This window comes from Vespa velutina, chromosome 1, assembly GCF_912470025.1.
Source record: "Vespa velutina chromosome 1, iVesVel2.1, whole genome shotgun sequence".
Taxonomy (NCBI): Eukaryota; Metazoa; Arthropoda; class Insecta; order Hymenoptera; family Vespidae; genus Vespa; species Vespa velutina.
In genome coordinates this window covers 15,658,442-15,671,623 of record NC_062188.1, presented here as the reverse complement: position 1 = coordinate 15,671,623, position 13,182 = coordinate 15,658,442, and the positions used below count along the sequence as shown (strand labels likewise).

Sequence of the window (13,182 nt, the reverse complement as noted above, 5' to 3'; positions counted from 1 at the left end):
ATGCACGTGTTGCATCATAATTTCCGTGAGACCGGAACTTTCCTGAATTTGGTATTAACATAAGATAGATTATCAGGATGTTACATGAGTCGATTAATGTTAATCGATATTGATCGGAATGCAGGAGAGTACACGTGCCAACACGTGAATGCTTCGCATAAAGGACGCATAGAGAAATACATATACGTGTACCTATATATATATATATATATATATATATATATATATATATATACGATGTCCTCATTGAAAACATCGTCTCCTTTCATATCGGTCTTTAGCACCTGTTCTCCGATTGGTTCGCTTGCCCGTATGTAGATATTACGAGTACATAGGTTTGAACTAAGGAAGGAGAAAAAGAGAGAGAGAGAGAGAGATAGAGGAAAGAATGTGCGTAATATATGCACGCGTTGGCCTTACTGCACATCATCATCCTGCAGGTCTTTTGCCATATCTCAGCCTTTTATTTTCGAATCCTTAATTTGAATTCTACGACCATGGCAAAGTTCTCCTTCGTCTTATTAAATTCTTAACCCGAATTATTTCAAAAAATGTATGAAAATATATCTCTTTATCTTTCTCTTATCTCTTTCTCTCTCTCTCTCTCTCTCTCTCTCTCTCTCTCTCTCTCTCTCTCTCTTCCTCTTTTTTTTCTTTTTCTTTTTCTTTTTTCTTGAAAATTATTATTTATATATTCGCCGTTATGCAAGTATGTATATAATTGTCATTTATATATTCGCCGTTATGCACGTATGTATGTATGCAGGTACGTACTCGAGGAATAACGGAACGATCCATGAAGACTCTGCGCGATATATAATCGATGTACACACATACATACGTATTTATATATATATATATATATATATATATATATATATATATATATTTACATAGAAAGATAATTATATCCCATCGATCTGACAAAAATCGAATTTGTCTATTGAAAAATTTCTGAAGATAAGAATTGTAATACAAAATGATAGGATTAATTGTTATAAAACAAAAAAAAAAAAAAAAAAAAAAAAGAATGATGCGTTCTATGATTTTTAATAAGTATATTAAACGTAAATTATTTTCTCTAATTTATCGATCGGAACATATATTAAATTTATTCCCGAATTACGATCTATTAGGAGATATATTTCCTTGACGGTGTGCTCGTCTGTAAAGAAGTAAATATGTTCGAACATCGGGTGTACCCTTTTTTTAGCTTTTTCACGCATGACTCGTCGACCCACGTCGATACGCGTGGTCAGGATCAATTTCGTGGTTACTAGAGACGATGGCAAGAAGAGGGGTGAAAGAGGAGGAGGAGGAGGGAAGTACGAAACCCTTTGCCCGGAGGCAAGATTAACGCTTTAAGTCAAACCAAGCGGTTTGACTCCGCTCGATTGCTCTGCTCGCGCGAAAGGTGAGGCGAACGGAACCGGAAGTATCCCTACGTTTGGATAAAATCACACGGTTGGTTAATTAAATCTCTTTCTTAATTAGATCGATAGTATTTATTTCGATCGATCTTATACGTTCGTCTTTGACTTTGTCTTAGAACGTCTTAGACATTCGTCTTCGTATTAGTCTTCTTCTTCTTCTTCTTCTTCTTTTTCTTCTTCTCACAATTTAATATTGTATTATGAACGGGATAGAAACGATGTTAATCTTTATAAATAAATTTAACGTAAATAAATTTGTGTTAATGCGTTCGAGATATGTCGAAATATAGAACGTATTTCGCGGTTAAGAAGAGATTATTTAGAACAAGTATTTCAATCGTTATTTATATTAGAGAACTGATTCCTGGCATACATAGATATATGTATGTATATATATATATATATGTATATATATATAAAATGGTCTTCTCGTTTAACGCGTCGATCGTGTTCGTGCCTGGTACAAAATACCAATACGCGTGCCTTTTCTACGAAAGGTTAACACTAGTTAGTTATCAACGAAACTTTCCGATTATTTGAGTTATTATATTAAAATGTTTCTTCGTGACGTCAAGATCGAGGGCAAATTCAAGAGGCGTACACCAAATTATGATACCGCATATATGTATGCATGTGTAACATACTTTCCTCTTCTCCGATAATATCGATTGGATAATTAACCATTCTCATTTTTATCTTTAATAAGCATAGTGCATATGTGTCCGTGTAAATAGATGTTGGATGCACATGAATGTGCGCGATGATAATATTTTTCTGTCGTTTGTTTTGATCATCCCGAGTTTGTCTGGATGCAACAAGCCTAATGTCTACTCGACTCAACTGTCACGACTCACGAGGATGATCTTCCTTCTCTTTCTCCACCTCCACCTCCTCCTCCTCCTCCTCCTCCACCTTCTTTCATTCGTCGTAATTACGGCAATCAAAAGCCGTCTTGTTATCTCGTTCTCTCGTTATAATTAATAATAATAATGATAATAGTAATAATAATAATAATAATAATAATAATAATAATAGTAATAATAGTAGTAACAGTACCAATGATATTTCGTTTAATTTCCATACTGCGTCCGTTAGAAAAGAAAAAAAGGAAACGTTCTTCTTTTTCGGCTCGTTAACATTTAACCATAAGAATTTTTACGATCGAAAATTGGCTTTGTAATGTAGAAAATTAATAGCCGATTTATAAAGCAAGCTGATTGTTCGTACGTTTTATGGTTTTAAAGGAAACCGATATACGATTTAATTAATAAGCTCTTTTTTCCGTTATTAAAATTTTGTTTAATGAACGAAATGAATGATATCACTCGAAATTCTTACTTTTTGTATAAATTTGAATTATATTCCAGGAATTTCCATACATATATATATATATATATATATATATATATGTATATGTATGTATGTATATGTACGTAGACATTGAATCGAAGAGTTCGCTGATGTTTCTCCCTTCCCCCTAATTTCTCATGACGTTGTGTGCATAGAAAAAAAGGAAGCCATTCCCGGTTGAGTATCGCTTCCTCTGAAGGGAATCAATTTAAAACAATATACGTGTCTGAAGGAAATTTACAGTATTACGGTGCAGCGACCTTGGGAGTGACCCTCCTTCGTTACGCCAGCATCCGCTTAATCGCTCTTTTAATTGCCTCGCGTTCGCGATTCTAGTAGCGCGTGAAAGGGTGCTCGAGTCGCACACTCGAAAGAGAATATAAAAACGGTAAAAGGTGCTAGAAGAATCTCAAATGCCTTCGTATATTTTCTTTTTCTTTTAATATTCTTATATATACATATATACATATATATAAGAATAGTAATATATATATATATATATATACAGGATATAACTGAATAGTCTATACAAACTTTGGGAATAAGTTCCAGGGACTTAAATAAGTAGAAAATGTTCATAGAACATGGGGGTCGGAAATGCTTACTTCTGGAGTTACGACTTGATATGAAGTTTTTCTTGCAATGGTCGATAAAATTATTACGTTAAATTATAAATTGTTTTTCTTTTTTTTTTCTTCTTCTTTTTTTCTTTTTTTCTTTTTTTTTTTTTTTTTTTTTTTTTTTTTTTTTTTTTTTTGTATTTTCTTTTTCACTTCGCGCGTAGAAAAAAGAAAAGTTAAAGGAGTCTCGAGGGATTCAGAAAGGAAAAGAAGTTAGAACGATCGAACGCGATAATTTTTCCAATTGTTGCCAAAAAATTTAATGATTAATACAGTTAATTCTTTTTTTTTTTATGATGGAAAAATCGAAAGAAAACAAAAAAAAAAAAAACAGAAACGAAAATATCGGAAACACCCGTTTTAAAAAAGGTTTACGTTTTTACGGAGTGGGGATTAAATGTTAGTGTAGTGGGGGAAGGTAGGAAAACAAGCGAGCGAGCGAGCGAGCGTGCGAGGAGGCTTGACGGCAATTAGTTCGAGATTTGGCCAAGCGATGGCGCTATTCTCGGTCTTCCGTGTACACGCGAGCGACAGCGCGGGAGTGGTCAGTATAGTTTTGGATTCGGTACCGCGTGTTTCGAGTTCCGCCGTGTATCGTATTTTTCACAATTAATTTGTCTCACTTTATATCACATTGAACGAATATTCTTATCTTTTTTGAATTGAAAATTATTATATCACCGTATACGAACGAGATTGTGTTAAATTCGAATTAAAAAACGAAAAAAAAAAAAAAAAAAAAAAAAGAGATAAAAAAAGAAAAAGAAAATCAATTGCGATTTGTTTTATACGTCTTTCGTTGTCAACGAAAAAAATAAAAAAAACGTAAGATCGTAGAATCGATGAAGATCGATCGATAAATGAAAAAACGCGATCATCGCGGTGGAAGTGTTAATCTGACGGGTGTTATAAATTCGAAAGCAACATTTTTATGTTTTGTTTTAACAGTAGTTCGTCGTCAATCTCTGTCGTTATATCAGTGATCTTCTTTTTATTCTTTCTTCCTTTTTCTTTTCGATTACTTTTTTCTTTCTTTCTTCGTGTTTTTTTTCTCTCTTTTTTTTTTCTTTTTTTTTTTTTTTTTTTCCTAACAAAGAAGGAAGTGCTTCCGTCAGTCTCTCGGTCAGTGGATTATACTTGGTGCTATCAACGAGGGATGAGATTGTTACGCCGATAAATCGTAAAAAGGAGGAAGGAAAGAAGAAGGGGGGAGAAAAAAAAAGTAAAGAAAGTAAATAAAGTAAAGAAGAAGAACCGTAAGATCGATCGACACTTCGATTCCGCTTCGTATTGGATTCGTGATGAGAGCCACGATGGAATTCCACTTGTTTGATCGTTGGTGTTGGAAAGACGAACGTATCGTTCATCTAGTTTTCTTGCTCATAACATTCCCATCCTTTCTTTTCTTTTTTTTTTTTCTTTTTCTTTTTTGTATTCTTTTTTTTTTCTTTTCTTTTTTATTTCTCTTTCCCTTTTCCTCTTTTTTTTTCTTGTACAATAGCAACACACTCGTTTATTTCCATCGGCTAGATCTCCAATAAACGTAACCGAAGGGAAAAAAAAATCGATTGGCTTTAATATAGTCAGGACTATATACTAGTCTTTATCGTGCTGCGTTGCGCGTCTCGTGTGCTCATTCGTCGTATAGTGTTAACACGATGATCGAGCAGAGATGAAGCGAGCAATCTCAGGCACGAACCTTGTGAACGATCTTCTCCTTCTTTTTCCTTTTGTTTTTTTTTGTCTTTCTTTCTTTCTCTTTTCTTTCTCTTTTCTTATATATTTTAAGTCTATTTATTTACTATCTACTCCCTCTTATCCTTCTTCTTCTTTTTCTTTTTCTTCTTTTTCTTCTTTTTTCTCCTCCTTCTCGTCCTTTTTGTTCTTTTTCTTTTTCTTCTTTCGGCGAACTTAATAGGGCTGTGGGAGAAAAGGAAAAGGGTAGTATAATGGATAGTGATAGGAAGAAGATGGCCGTACAGATAAGTTTTTTGATTAAGAATTTACCTTGGTAAAACCGACAAAATGAAGGAGTAGAAACAAATAACGGAATGATAGAATCAACGCCATGAACGAAAAGGTTTATTTACTTCGTTCGATACTTTGTCGCGATATATATAAATATTTAGCGTGGAAGTTACAAGATGCGTGTTAGGTTTATACGATCCAACGGTGTTTTTATTATAAAATTTTTCTTTTTTTTTAATTAATTAATGCTATTCGTTTCGATCGACATGCCTGCCACGGTCTCGGCGTACAATTAAGAGCTTAAATACGCTATAATTAAAAAAAAAAAATATATACATATATATATATATATATATATATATATATATATATATATAATTATTAACGAGAGATTTTCTTTTTTTCTTTTCTTATTTTCCACCCTCTTCCCCCTCCCCCTCATCTTATTACTTCTGTGACGTCTTTTAATTAATTACCGTGTATAGAATAATTTTAAGATCTCTCCCACGGTGAAGATCGTTTAACGTTTATATTTCTGTTTATTTACAAAGAGAACGTCCGTCTAGACGTAAAGGAACTAAGATGATCGCTTTAGAATTTAGATTTTAAATAATATTATCGTGTTTTTGACAATATTCGTATTTACATTCCGTGAAAATGTTTCGAAAAAGGAACAGGAATTGTACAGCATTGTAATAAATAATTACTATCAGCGTTATTATCAAAGTTATTAAGTGTATTAAGATACGTCGGATACCTTGCAAAAATGAGTTTCCCGTTAGAACGATCAGAACCATTCCCGTTTCCGTAGAAGAAAAATATTACTTAGTATCTATTTATCGCTTGCTTCAGTTTGTTACAAAAGGAAATTAATATTCCATAAAGCAATTTTTCCATTGTTTCTTTTTCTCCCCCTCCCCACTCCACTCCCCATTTTTCCATTGAAGATTTTTCGTTTTCTTATCTCCGCGTTGCAGCTCCCACGTTCTTCTTGAAAAAGGAAGAAGGAGCATGCATCTTCTGTGTTTTTTTCTCTCTCTCTCTCGCTCTCTCTCTCTCTCTCTCTCTCTCTCTCTCTCTCTCTCTTCGAATCGATTATTCAACGAATGACCGGAAGTGGAAGGACGCGATGATAAATCCTTGAAATCTCATTCACAAATGTCCTCGTTTGATGCTCGTTCTTTCAAGGACGTTGCGATATTCGGAGTTCCTTTCCAAGAAAACTACGTGGCATAGAAAAAAAAAAAAAAAAGAAAGAGAGAAAACAATACAGAAAGAAAGAGAAATAGAGTGATAAAGTGACGATCATATGGACGTCAATAGGACGAAATAATTATCGCGGCGATAAGGTAACAATTAAGCGGATGTTTAATTATCGCGAACTTCATTCGAAACTTTATAAAGAGTGCGAATGAAAGGAAGAAAAAAAAAATAAAATGAAATAAAGTAGAAAAATCATTTGGTAGGAACCATTCCTTATTTCTTTTCTTTTTTCGCGTCTTCGCGTTCTCCCTAATCATCGACAAAAATAAAGGGAACTCAACGAGAGAAAGGAAAACAGAAGATTGAGTCTATTTTCCTCGGGTTAAGAGTGCACTTGCACTCTTTAGAGCACGTGATCCATGACCCAGTTGTGTGACGTTCTTTTTTCATCTACCGCCGTCTTCTTCTTTCTTTTCTTTTTCTTCTTTTACTTTGTAGACGCATAGGAATTTTGGCGCATTCAAAGTAAAGGCCTCCTTCGGTTAATTCGAATTACGAAAATCGTTTGAATAGTTCTTCGTGCGTCTATGCAAGATAGAAAAGGCACGAACGTTCCTTTCGCGTTTTATCGTTTTATTCGTGAATATATATATATATATATATATGACATAAAAAATAGATGACATCGAAAGAAAATAAAAAAAAAAAGCAAGAATATTTCCTTACGCACAATTTTGTTCACTCAACTTTAGCATATTCATTTCTTTTTTACAAAAAGTTTATATCAAATCGTTGATTTAATAGATAATTATATATTTATAGTATTCAATTAGAGATATACATTTTTTTTTTTATCTTTTTTTTATCTTTTTTTCTATTTTTTTTCTATTTTTTTTTCTTTTTTTTTTCTTTTTTTTTTTTTTTATAAAGCATAATCGATCCACATTTTCATTCGGAATCGTTAATAATATTAGACGTAGAGATTATGTAAAAGTGTTCAGCCAATGTGGGCTTGTGTGCTTATCGATTACGCAAATAATGAATATTTTCAAGCTTGTATCATTTTCAGACACTGCAATGCGGCCATGCAAAACTTGCCGTCCTTATCCCGCATGCGGGTTGCTTTAAGGAAAGAAAACCCGTCGACTTACTTTTCTAAGCCTTCCTTTGGTAAAAGCATGTTCGAAAAAGAGACTCGTCTTCCTTCTTATATCCAAAGAAGAGGCCGTCTACCTCTTTTTTTCTATCTTCTTTCTTTTCTTTCTCTTTCTCTCTCACACTGTTTTCTGAACTTTCTCTTTAGTGTTTTATAAATGAAATACTTTATTCACCTTTCAGTCGCCACGGCCTTTGAAAGGACACAAGACGGTTATTCATCTTTTTTACAACTTCATTGCAACGTCTTATTTACACGAACGTTTTTAGGGATCTCGTAAAAATTTATGTGCAGAGGAAGAAAAAAAAAAGAAAAGAATTTTTAATAACTACACGATAAAACGATAGATCATTCGGAGTAATGCACAAATTAAAATATTTCCGATAAACGTAGCAAAGAGAAAAAAATTTTTATGAGCCAACGGGGAGAGAGAAAAAGAGAGAGAGAGAGAGAGAGAGAGAGAGAGAGAGAGAGAGAGTGAGAGAGAAGTTTGATCCATATAATCTGTACTTTTATTATAGAAAAGAGGAACACATTTTTAGAGAATATTCGTATTAATTATAGCAGTATCAAACAAAAACAAAACAAAAAAAAAATAATAAAATTTTATTTTACCAAATAGATTTTTAATCTTTCCATGATAAAAATATCTTTTTCAATTTGATAATCAATCATAATTTATCTTTTATCATTAATATCGAATGAAAAATAAAATAATTTCTATTTACGGTTCTCGTATTTTAAACTAAACTTTTCAGATTTGTTTTCCTTTGTTTTTTTATTCGTATTATTCGAAAAGAAAAACGTTAGACTTTTCTATATATTCGTTAAAACGAGAAGAGTGAAACGAGCGTTACTGGCACGTCACTGTGCACGTAAGGTAATTAATTATTGTCCCGGCTAGGATTAGCCAAGTATAATTACGTTTAATACACACGCTAGTTTGTTTCGCCGAACGGACACAGTACCGAGAAATTCTCTTGTTGTCATCAAGCTTTTCGTGAAACTGGAACGTAAAAATGGCTTACAATTAGTTTCATGTTTTTTAACAGAAAGTTAAATATATATATATATATATATATATATATATATATATATATATATATATATATCCGCATATCGTAAGATCGAGATAAAAAGACAAAATTTTAGTTCTGAACGTCATTCGACACATAACGAACAAAAACAATAATAATAATAATAATAATAATAATAATAATAATAATAATAATAATAATAATAATAGTAATAAATATGTATTTTCGTCAACAATGATATATCCTTGATGGATTGATAACAGTATATTCATGAATTTATAATTCTTGTAATCGTGAAACTCAACAGTTACAATTAGGGTCGATCTTTATTATCGATTATCGTTTCAGACTGGCGCGGCGCTACGAGATCAGAGTTAAAATTTAATGACACGTCGCGTCAAATGCGTCCATCTGACTCTGACGTTCATCCGTCTCTCTTTTTTCCTTTTCCGATAGAAAGAGATAGTTAGATGGATAGATAGATAGATAGATAGATAGATAGATAGAAAAAGAGAGCGAGTAAAGTGAGATTTTATTTCACGTCGGAGATAAAAAATGTATAGAATTATCGATCACGGCCTTGATCGTAAAAGGAGAAAAAGGTATTGGAAACGTTCGATCGTGATGAAAATACTTTGGCTGGTTTGTCTCTAATCTACAACGACGACGTGTCTCGCCAGATTCGCTTGGCTAAGAAATTCACGGAGAGCGTTAAATTCTTTTCTTCTCGTCTCGGTGTCTAAGGCTTCCACTTCAATCCTTTCCCCTTTCTCTCCTTTCTCACCCCATACAGTCTCGAATCGCTTCTTTCTTTGGCTCAGCTATTCGTCTTCGGATTTCTTTCTTCGCCAGAATTGGCTTTAGCGAAGTAAGAGGGGATTGAATTCTCTGATTGGATTGAATTCGTTACGCTCTCGTTCGAAAATCTTATCCAACGATTACGTAGAAGGAAAGCAGACGCCGCATATCGTTTAAAAGGGCGTACACGTGTCTACAGTTAGTCATCGAATCCTTTGCTACGAATGGAAGTAGCATCTACAAAACAGTAATAGTAGTGATAGTAATAGTAGTAGTAGTAGTAGTAGTAGTAGTAGTAGTAGTAGTAGTAGTAGCAGCGAGAGTTTACTTACGTATATATGTTTTTACGTAGCTTAGCAATTAATTGTCGTGGAAACAGCCAAAGGGAGAGAAGAGAATCTCGTTTCCTGTCGAAGGACGAACACGTGTCCTATATTCTCAAAAGTATTTCTAGTAAGCTTTAGAGGCAGTATCTTCCTGCTTCTCTCTCGACGCCTTCGGCGTTTCGTGTACACAAGCCAGATGCACTCAGTTATACTCTCTCTCTTTCTCTCTTTCTCTCTCTCTTTTCTCTCTCTCTCTCTCTCTCTCTATCTATCTATCTATCTATCTCTGTATGTGTATGTGTGTGTGTATATACCATTTTCCTTTTCCATTTTCTTTTTTATTTCTTCAAAAAACGACTCACGTTCTATTTCACGAGGCATGTTTTATATATTTCAATTCTATAGAGATCTAAGGTGTAGCATTTTTTATTAGGAAAAATAAGATAAGATAAGTCGTATATACACGCAAATATACACGCATGCGTATATATATATATATATATATATATAATTAAATATAATCGTAGATTCATATGATTTAATTTTCAATCTTATCATTCAAAGTACATACATATATATGATATTAAAATTCCTTTTCACTCCGATGTTAAACATGCAAAATTTTTATGATTATTATAATCGCATACATTTTTATGATTAGTATCGTTTCATTTGCAATAATTTATATTCCGTCGTATTGAAAAATCAGATTTCTTCTTTTTAGAATTTCAAAAGAATGTATGATGTACGAGCTTATGTGTCATCTTTATAAATCGTGAAGTAAAGGAAAAAATTTATATCTACTATATACATGTGTATATATATATATATATATATATATATATATATATATATATATATACACATATAAATATACGAACAATATCGGATCTCGATTTGCATGTTTATCTAGACGTATTTTATTTGCTTTTTCGGTGCATCGGAACGTCGTTTTTTCTCGATTCGTTTCAGAGGTAATCGTGCGGGGCACGTATTGTTCAGGTCGTGGCTGAAAAAGGTTGACATTTTTTCGCGGTATTTACGCGTTTGTCCTTTTTTTTTTTTTTCTTCTTTTCTTTTTTCCTTTTTTTTTTTCCAAACTGGCAATTGTTCACCCATCGTGCCTTTTCGGATATACCTAACTTTTTGTCAGTTTATTTCCTTCCCTCGCCGCTATATTTTTTAACCCAAAAATTGCGAGATTTTTGATTCAGAACGTAGAATAAATTTTCGATTGGATTTAATGGAACGCTTGAATCTAACCAAAAAAAAAGAAAAAAAATAAAAAAATAAAAATAGAAAAAAATAAAAAAGATATATATATATATATATATATATATATATATGTATATATATAATAGAAGAAAAGAAAATGGAAGAACAAATGATTTACAGGTTTAGTTGTCGATGATGTTTTTAATTATTCCTTTCTTTCGATTAGATAGACATTTTCGCAAATACCTTACTCAATTTTTCAATTAGTAGGCAGGTTTTCCATTGTCTACTAAAGTTTAATCACTTTCCTGGTTGATGGATAGAAACTATCCTACGTATAGGAGGATATACGTTTGCATTTAGTATATTTATGTATGTTCTGATAATTTTTGTATAAAAAAAGGTACAATTGTATAACTTAACAGGCAGAGAGAGAGAGAGAGAGAGAGAGAGAGAGAGACAGAGACAGACAGAATTCTTTACATGTATGTAGGTATTTACTTGTGTAGGATAATATCTGGTATTTTACGAGTTAATTTATCAAGTAACGTATCAATATGATAATTTAAAGAAAAATTGATCGCAAAAAAAACTGATCGCATAATCGATCCTCGGATGATAATTTTCGAACGATAATGAAATATACTGTTTGTTTTCTTTCCAATAAATTTTTAACAATGTAAGTGTTGGATTTTGAACCAATAAATCTCGAAATAGAAATATCACATTTTGCCTTTCTGACGTCACATTAGCGCGCCCTGAATAAAGCATGCTCGACCCTGTTCATTGTTCTTAAATTACGACCCGAGCGTGTTAAGCTCGGATTCGAAGTATCGTAGCATAGCGGTCGTCTAATTTTCTATAGCATTTAAAACATTCGTTGAATATTATCGAGACCTAGACAGAAATAAACGTAATTTTACGCTCGACATTAATTACTACGCCCCGAGAATTATCGATGCACCCGTTTATATAGAATTCGTATAATCCGTAATAGGTGTTGTGTAATACCGTACCCGTGGAAAATATGTAATGAATTGAGAAAGAGAGAGAAATAGAGAGAGAGAGAGAGAGAGAGAGAGAGAGAGAGAGAAAGAGAGAGACAGACAGACAAAGACAGAGAGATTTAGAGAAAAGAATTGTCTGACATTATTCGAAGGGAAAGCGTAAAAGAGGAACGAGACGATCACTTTCGACAATAGGAAAGTCTGATTAACGAGGCGAGCACGGACGATCGAGATAATCGAACTTTCGACGCTTGCTTACTTGTTTTTCATTTATAAAAGTTAGACAACGATTCGCGAGAAAAATCCGTTTTCTTTTTCATTATTATTTTTTTTTTTTTTTGGTTCTTTTTCTTCCTTTCTTTTCTTTGTTTTTTTTCTTCTTTTTTTTTTTTTTTTTTTTTTTTTTTAATTCTTTCCACGTTCGGTTTTCTTGATGATGAGTTAGTTATCCATATTATCGAGCCTACTTTGCAAGAGAGTTTGCTCGATGCAGCGTTAAACGGGTTGTGTAGCATCGATTTTCGCGGCACCTATTTTTTTTATCCCTCCTTTCTCTCTCTCACTCACTCTCTCTCTCTCTCTCTCTCTCTCTCTCTCTCTCACGCTCGCTCATTCGCTCGTACGCTCACTCAATCGTTTGCTCGCTCGTTCCTCTCGCGGTCAGTGCCCCAACAAGGGAGGATTTGCGTTGGAGCATGAAGGCGGATACACCGGCATCGATTCGTCGATGGTCTCCGTAAATATTTGCTTGCGACTACGGCGGCTCGTGAATTCGCAGGGACGAACGACGAATGGCGAGAACGGACGATGGCAACGACGACAATGTTGTAAAAGGAAAAAGATAGTATGGAAATGACGCTCTTCCGAGTCGAAAGTGCGTAACATAAATATTAGGACTTATCGATACGTGACGCGATGCTTCCAAAAGGGATGTAGGTATATGCACCTGGCCTTCTCTCTCTCTCTCTCTCTCTCTCTCTCTCTCTCTCTCTCTCTCTCTCTATCTCTCTATCGTAATATCTTTCTTACTCTTTTTTCCTGAACGCATTTATGTTCACATCGATTCTTT

At 33.5% G+C, this 13,182-nt stretch overlaps 1 protein-coding gene across 16 annotated transcripts in view; it reads left to right on the top strand.

Annotated features, from left to right (window-relative positions):
• The window catches only part of LOC124953618 (rap guanine nucleotide exchange factor 2-like), a 131,704-nt gene that overhangs the window by 54,031 nt on the left and 64,491 nt on the right, over positions 1 to 13,182 (top strand). For 4 of the 16 annotated variants that reach the window (XR_007102281.1, XM_047505390.1, XM_047505313.1 and 1 more), the window contains exon 1: positions 3,721 to 4,625. The exons of 7 other annotated variants lie outside the window; for them this stretch is intronic. The gene's annotated coding sequence lies outside the window, so the exon portion shown is untranslated. Of the gene's footprint in view, positions 1 to 3,718; positions 4,626 to 13,182 lie in introns of those variants that run through there. 5 more of the 16 variants (XM_047505293.1, XM_047505304.1, XM_047505342.1 and 2 more) reach the window with 3 other exon arrangements.